This window comes from Berghia stephanieae, chromosome 8, assembly GCF_034508935.2.
Source record: "Berghia stephanieae isolate SIO BIC M18660-M18661 chromosome 8, UCSD_Bste_1.3, whole genome shotgun sequence".
In the NCBI taxonomy this organism is placed as follows: domain Eukaryota; kingdom Metazoa; phylum Mollusca; class Gastropoda; order Nudibranchia; family Aeolidiidae; genus Berghia; species Berghia stephanieae.
Genome location: NC_088367.1, coordinates 14,898,210 through 14,906,522, shown reverse-complemented (window position 1 = coordinate 14,906,522; position 8,313 = coordinate 14,898,210). Strand labels below are relative to the sequence as shown.

General features: G+C 37.6%; 1 protein-coding gene across 2 annotated transcripts in view; it reads right to left on the bottom strand.

The window, feature by feature from the left end:
* Positions 1 to 7,874, bottom strand: part of LOC144978221 (protein cycle-like) — a 111,776-nt gene extending 103,902 nt beyond the window's left edge. Inside the window, exons 1-2 of one of the 2 annotated variants that reach the window (XM_078924014.1) lie at positions 7,727 to 7,874; positions 6,666 to 6,755 (exon numbers count right to left, since the gene is read on the bottom strand). The gene's annotated coding sequence lies outside the window, so the exon portion shown is untranslated. Of the gene's footprint in view, positions 1 to 6,665; positions 7,526 to 7,726 lie in introns of those variants that run through there. The other variant, XM_078924013.1, reaches the window with a different exon arrangement.
* Between the last annotated feature and the right edge of the window lie 439 nt (positions 7,875 to 8,313).

The window sequence follows — 8,313 nt, the reverse complement described above, 5'->3', positions numbered from 1 at the left end:
TGGCATTTTGACGTCAGTTTTTGGTCAGTGTCAGGCTATATAGATAGTTCGAAGATGACGTCACTCAGGTCTTTGTTATTGTTTTTTGTCATCCGCGTTTATGAGTAATGCTCACTGAACTGCATTAACCCGACTATAAACGTTCATGGATACACACAGTTTTGTGTGTTGGTCCGTTATACTTCCGGATGGCAATATTATGAGCTTCTTAGCAAAGCGCATACTATCTATAACTTTACGATGGGTACGCCTGACCTGACCTAAAATTACGTCAAAATATAAAGCCTGACCATCAAAAGAAAGCAAATCGTGAGTTGTATTCAAAAGTTCAACCAATGGGATCATTTTTTTTTCTTTCAGCACTACTAACGACATCTCTTTGAATGACTTTAACATAACGGCTCTCAGTACAAGTTACCAAAGGCTACGATCAGACTAGCAAACATGTGAGTGCTAATGGCGACTTCGGGGGGGGGGGGGGGACGAAGTGGCCGAGTGGTTAAGGCATTGCACTGTGAGCCGGAAGGTCCCCAATTCGAGCCCCGCTTCAGGCACTTTCGTTTCTTTTTCCTTGGGCAAGATTCTTGCTCACTTGGACAACATGGGTGATTCCTAATGACATCAGACACCCTGTTTGATGGATTATCTATATTAATTTCTTCATGGAATGCCTAGGCAACGGGATCTGACGGCGTCGTTTCGAAAGGGCTTAATTTTTTAAAACTTATCTTTAAGTCATCATAATAACATGACAAAAAATAAACTCCAAAAAGTAAAAAGTAAATAGATTAAAGGGGGGTTAGAGGGGGGTGGGAGTGGTTGTACATCTTATAATGCATCGATTCTTATAAAGTAAAACACCCCAAAACGTTAAAATGTCAGGAAGAACCAGACAGATGTCTTACAAGTAAACTTCAAATTTAAAATCGGTTATTTTCAGGGTTTTATTCCAAAACTGCCAAACCTATTCAAAATATTAAAAAATTAATTTCTTTACACTCAACCTCAAAAACAATCCTAACATACTACACATAATTTTTATTGAATAAAGCGATATTTAAAAAAACAGCATTTAAATTCTTATAAAAATTAAATACAAGCAAGAGTTTTCTTCAAATTCTGTAATGCACAAAACAAATCTGAATAATAAAAATATTCACTGTAACATAATGAGGATTTTCTTAGAGTTGGTAAGGAGAGGGTTAAAAAAAAATCTTGAGTTTTTATATAGCTTAATATCCACTTAACGTGCTCAAAGCGCTTTACAAGGGGGTCACTGAGTAACAGAAACACGTAACATATAGAACGAGACATGACGCCTGTTAGGTGATATTACATTTTTTCCCCGACAGAGACAACATTGTTGGCGGTCAGGTACTCATTTTACACCAGAGTACGGTGAGAGAATGTGAGTAAAGAGCCTTTTTCAAAGGACTCGACTATGCGCCGAGGGAGACTCGAACCCAGGACCTTCAGATCCGAAAGCGAGTGCCATACATACCACAAGACCACATAGCCACAAGGATCCGTTACGGATCTATTGTCCAAATCCCTCGATTATTCCACGGATCCTGACTCAAGTCTCCTATTTCTGGCGATAGGACATTTTTCGGCACCCAATATCAACCCAACACAATACCCGTTTGGATGCAACGAGCGTAGCCATCGTTAAGGTACAGCCTGGCACAAGAACCCTCCAGGACTGGCAGTTTGACGTCATTTTTTTTGGTTTGTGTAGCGTCTCGTGAGTTGTCGTTAGTAGAGCTCAAGGAAACAAGTTATTACATTGGTTGAACTATTGACTACAACTCACGATTTGTTTTCTTTTGTGGCAAAAGACTGGCATTTTGACGTCATTTTTTTGGTCAGTGTCAGGCTATAACTTTACGATGGCTACACAACGAGTCACGAATGAGCAGTGATGATTTTTAAAACAAATTAATGTTTGCCACTTGATACAATAATATAATAATAATAATTATTATTATTATTTTTTTTTTTAGCATTGCACGAATTAAAAAAAAAGTTTACACCAATTCATTTAAATAACTCATTAAAAAATAATTCTGAAACCAGTCAAAATTTAAAAAAAATACAAAACAATATTTCTTATGAAAATAGGTAGATCTATATCCCTCTTCATCTCAAATACAGAATCAGTGATAGTGCCTGGCATTGACAACACTCAATGATGATAGTGAAAGATGTAAGAGCCGATGAGGATTATGATCTTGGGGGTAAACTGGGCGACTTTTAAAATGATGATGATAGCAATGAGGACGACGACGACGACGACGATGATGATGATGATACAATAATGACTTAAATTCAACCCATCATCATTTACATCATCATCATCATCGTCGTCGTCATCGTCAATGTAATCATCACAATTATCATCGTGATAATTATTTTCAAACCATACACACTATGCCTGCTACTGATAAGTACGAGTAAAGCCAATAGAAGGAACGAAGTTGCAATCACTCAGCTCTTTGTTAATATTTTAACAGCCTGCCAGTAATTAGTTCTCACTAAATTACAACAGTCATGCAATAACAGTTTTAAGATTACACACAGTTTTGATTGTGTTGGGATAGTTAATCTGTCTGGTGGAGACTGAGTATTTTACCTAAACGCATAGCATCAATAGTGTAGATTGTTACAATAATGCCAGATGTATTCCTAGTAGTCTGTGGTACCAAGTACTTACACGAGTACCAAAAGAATAAGAAAGAAGTAAACTAAGGCCAGCATGCCAAGACTATCCCGTTGACAATGATGGTACTCCATAATAATATGTACTGTTAGCATGCTATGAAATGAATGAATGGTCAGTGAACTACTTGAAACCTTTCCGTGTTCGCACACCATGTAACAGTACACATGACCCATAGCATGAAGATTGACCTTAATATAGGAATTGGCCTGGTTGGATTATATGTTGTGTGTGTGTGTGTGTGTGTGTGTGTGTGTGTGTGTGTGTGCGGTTGTTTTTTGTTTTTTTTTAACCTCAGGAATGGGAGACTCCCAATGTTTGAGTGTGTGTGGTTGTTTGTTTTGTTTGCTTGTGCAGAGATATGTGGTCTTGTTGTATATATGGCACTCGCTTTCGGATCGGAAGGTCCTGGGTTCGAACCTGTCTCGGCTCATAGTTGAGTCCTTGGAAAAGACTCTTTACTCACATTCATTTACCGTACTCGTCAGTAAAAATAGTACTTGACCGTTATCAGCGTTGTCTCTGAAAAATTGTAATAACAGGCGTCATGTCTTGTTCTATATGCCATGTGTTGATACTGGTCAGTTGCCTTATGTAAAGCGCTTTGAGCACGTTTAGTGGAGATTGCGCTATATAAAAGCTCAAGTGTAAATTTTGTTGTTGGTTTGAGTGTGTGTCGCGAGTGTGTATGAAAAAAAATGATGCTATGCGTTTATATAAAATTACGACAGACAGCCGGATATAACTTACCAACACACAAAACTATGTGTAACCCTGAATGTTTATAGTCTGATCGATGTATAAATGGCTGTCTAAAATCAATAACAAAGAGCTGACTGATGTCGATTTCGTTCCATTTATACAAAGGAAATAAGTCGTTAATAAAACTACCTAAAACCCCTTACTCCAGCGAAAATAAATCGCCTGGCGTGGTGGATAGGAAGGACTAACTCTGATTGTAAATACATTGTTATTGTAGCGTTTGCTGAATCTGTAAAAACGATTAAAACAGTAAAACCTTTCTACGTCCGTACAATAATAATAATAATAATAATAATAATAATAATAATAATAATAATAATAATAATAATAATAATAATAATAATAATAATAATAATAATAATAATAATAATGTACTTTATTCATCCAAAAGGAAATATTTGTACAATTGTCGAGCATTGCTCCCTATCGCTTCATGAAAAAAAGTAGTTGAGGAGTTTATCCCGGTTTCTATAGCGTGAAATGTAAAATAGCAATTGCTAATAGGACACTAGTCTATCGCAAAGCAATTTCCGCCAGATTTAACAGACCCAGCAACCCAACCAATGCCTGGTGGACAGAGGATGTCAGAAAAAAAAAAAGCTCGACTGAACCCAGGATTGATCTCGGTACCGTTGCATGTGAAGAGAGTGTTCTATTAACTGAGCTATCTGGAGCCTCTCGCTGCTTAATAAGACTTGTTGAATAACTATCCTACCATTATGGTTATGGTTCTAATCTTGTTTAAATCAATTTTCTCCAAAAAAAAAAAAAAAATTATAGAAATGGAATAATGCACTTTCCAAAAGGGAAAACATAATGGTCATATATTAATCACACTGCTTAGCATATAGAGGTTTTTTACATGACAAAAAAAAAAATTTAAAAATACGCCATTTCGCAACGGCACCATAAGATCCCGGCTCCCAGGCATTCCATGAAGGAATATAGATAATCCATCAAACAGGATGTCTGATGTCAACAGGAATCGCCCATGTTGTCCAAGTGAGCAAATATGGGTTTAATACGGGAACAAACGGAAGTGCCTGAAGCGGGGCTCAAACCCGGGGCCTTCCGGATCACAGTGTAATGCTTTAAATACTTTACTTGGCCACTTCGCCCCACATGAGGCAAACTTGATCCCGGGGGTCAACTCCTTATAAAACTTCAATTTGAAAAAAAAAATAATAAAAAAAAAATAATTGAACTAATCTTTAATTTAGAATGGATTTGTTATTGAAAAAAAGTCTTTTAATAGAAAATATCGTTGTAAAAATAATTTGAAGTAGACATGGGCTGAGAAAATTAGTTCTCTAGTCTGTTGTTGGTGGTGGTGTTATTTGCAGCATACTATTTCCTGCCCATCAATGTTTTTATTTATTCGTCTTAACAACGCCGTCACTACCACATTATCTCATTCGTCTGTAGTGTTTCATTCATCCTGTTTTGTTGATAAAGGGGAAACCCGAAACGTTCATTTTATCTGTTTTCGTATATTAAATCGAAGCTTACATTCAACTTCACATTGTTATTTATTTCTTCGAGCTTCGAGCAGCAACATTTACTTTTTGAACCGTTGAGAAACTCTCTATTATAACAGAGACCTTAATTAACTCAGTTCTTTTAAAATGGCCATTGACTCCGACACCGGATGGAAACCTTCCTGTGAGCTTTCCTCATTCTCAATTTACATTCCCATTCTCTATAATCAATTAATATTACCCAAACTTATGCAAACTTCACTATGTACAACTAACTATTCCTCCGGGGGAGGGGGGCTCATTATAGATTAAACAAATTGGTGTTTCTTGTAACCTGGATGCTGAGTACTGGTTCAAAGGTCAAGACCATGTAAAACATGAACCCGACGAAATATATTTACATATAGAATAAAACTGACGTCACTCGGGTCTTTGTTATTGTTTTTTTTTTTTTTTTGCCATCCGCGTTTATGAGTAATTCTCATTAAACTGTATTAACCAGACTTTAAACGTTTAAGGTTACACATGTGAGCTTCTTAGCCAGCCAAGGGCATACTATCTATACATGACGATAGGTCTAATTGTAGTGCACTTGAATCAGCAGCAAAAGGACCCGTTTCGTGGCTTCAGTCGGGTTTGTCTTTGTTATTTTCTGGGGGGGGGGGGGGGGGGGGGGGGGGGTTGTTTGTTATTCCGTTGTTGTTTTTGTGGTTGTTTACGGTGTACTTTTTCTGTTAAAAATGGCAGAAAGTATAAAGCGACTGGTGTCCTGTCTGTAGACGGCAAGCTATTTTTTTCTGCCCTTTTAATGCTAGAGAAACCGGGATATCACTCAGACTCTCTTAGTCATTTTTGGGTTAGTTGGACGACAATCATTTCTTAAAAGAAGTTTTAAAACAATTTCTTAAAAAGAAGTTTAAAAACTAAAAAAAAAAAAAAACAAAAAAAACAAAAAAAAAAAAGAAAGAAAAAAAAGGTGACCGGCATTTCTACCTCTTAATCCGAAGTCAAAATTTAGAAAGAGATGCAGCAAAATTAAACCAAAAGCCAACTCCGTAGAACATATTACAACTTTTTGCTCAAATGCTGAATGACCTTGTTAAAGGGGAAAAAATGTTTTCTTTCAAAACATCACTGTGAAATCAATTAAATCTCATTAATTACTATTAGCATTATAATATTATTATTGTTGGTGTGGTTGTTGTTTCTGTTCTTTCATTTTAATTGTAAAATCGACTCCTCAGAAATTACTTTTTAATCACATTCTCATTATAAGCAGGTGTGAAATGAGGATCTGGCCGGTAACAATGTTGTCTGTAGGAAAAAAAAATAAAAATTGTAATGACGCCCTGCACAGTTTCGTCCTAAGTATTAATATTGGTAGCCTGTTTAGTGACAGTTCACGTTTTTATAGATTTCAAGCAATATCAGTAACCCATGTGTGTTTGTGTGTGAGAGAGAGACAGAGTGTGTGTGTGTGTGTATACGTGTGTTGTTTCCATGTCTAACATTTGATTCAGTAGAATAATTTTCCCATGTGTGTTAAGACACTGATGATGTTTTCACTTTTTTAAAAATGTACCCAGAATATAGACTGGCCTCGTTCATCAGGGTATATCAGCTAATACTGGAAAATGATTGTGTTGTCCTAAAGAGAACATACATTATCTACCTACAATGGTATGCAGATAGGTAAAACCACTTACCGTTACAGTGGTTGACATCTGATCCTAGCTTAGAAGATAATGTGTACTCCCAAGTCAACGCGATAAATGTGAATTACTCCATTGAATGACCTGCAACACAGATAAATATTATGTAGCCTTCCTACTACTATAGACTATAGGCTATAGGTTCCAAGATCTCAATTCTAGACTTAATCAGCACAACTGTATTGAACATTGGTAAGACAACTTCAAATTCAAAGAGAGGTCAGTAAGTTCGTCTGCTATCGGAGTTGGAAATCGGGGTATTCGAATGCCCTCGTCTTCTGTTTTCTGTCATGCAAGGAAAAAATTACAGTTACACATCTCGAGTCTATATATATGTAGGACTCACATACAAAATGAGAGCTAATCCAAATCAGACGATCTAATATTTCAGTTAGTGGTGTGCATTTTAATTAAGGGTATTCAATGACCGTTATTGAGAAACATAAACAAAACAAAAAAAAATAACAAATAATCACAAAATATTATCCGTCCTAATCGAATCAAATGATGACGGAACTGGAAAGCAAGGTTAAGCCTATCACAATTGGATTAGGAAGCCAGAATTGACCAGAATTGACTGTCCATACATGTGTATTATTCATCTCATAAGATCGTTTACTTGTGGTTAGCGTAGACGACACAGAGCACACTATACTTGGTCAGCGATCTAATGCTATTGCGAACACCGAACTTTTCTTTCACTTCAACACACCTCGCCAACCACAGTTTATTTATCCACAATACCTACACACTACACAGAAGGTGGGAGAGAGAGAGAGAGAGGGAATGAATGAGAGACAGAGACGGAGATAGAAGAGGGTATGTTCTGTAATGACTGACTTGGCAAGGCCAATGTCGCTGGGTGTGGGAGAGGCGAGGGGAGAATGTTGACTGTTATGTTTTCGCACGAGACTATATAATTGTCAGGTTGGCGTTTTCACAGAAAACTCAGAACAGACTAAATTTGGTAAAACATCATTACAAGGATATTCGCGTACACATCATATAATAGTATTAAATTTTATTTTGTTATTCGTTATAATTCATGATCTTACCTTTTATATCATCAAGTCAAATACACAAAGCATAATCACTCATCTACTAATTTAGCTTATTTTATGATTTAGATAAAACATAACAAACGTATGGTTGCCACACTAAACTCGCCACAAAGATCTCGTGGATCTTTACCTTGCAGTTGGTGAGGGGGCTTGAGGCACACGGGAGGGCAAAGGTGTAAATCCCGGTCGACCGTCACGAGACCATCCCGGGTATCGAGCCAACGAGCCACATGAGCTGCTCGCCCCGGTGTGTGACTAAATTTGATCCAAACCCGGTGCCCGAATAGCAGCCCTATCCCGGGCGCCACACTATTGTCCTTATGTCGAGTCCCAAACAGTCCCGTCAATGGCGAAGCGGTCTGCCGCCTAGCCAAATAATACCGCGTTCGTGTCGCCCGGGTCGTCGGCACGTCCGAGAAAAAAGCAAACGTCCCATGCATCAATCGATTCGCGGCCTGCCGATTGGAAAATGCGACGGCGGGGATGGCGAACTGACGCGTATATTGTCCCTGAACGTCGAGAGCCAGAGTATGGCAAAAAATGAGCTTTTATCAAAGCTACTGGCCGTTCATTGCGTTGAT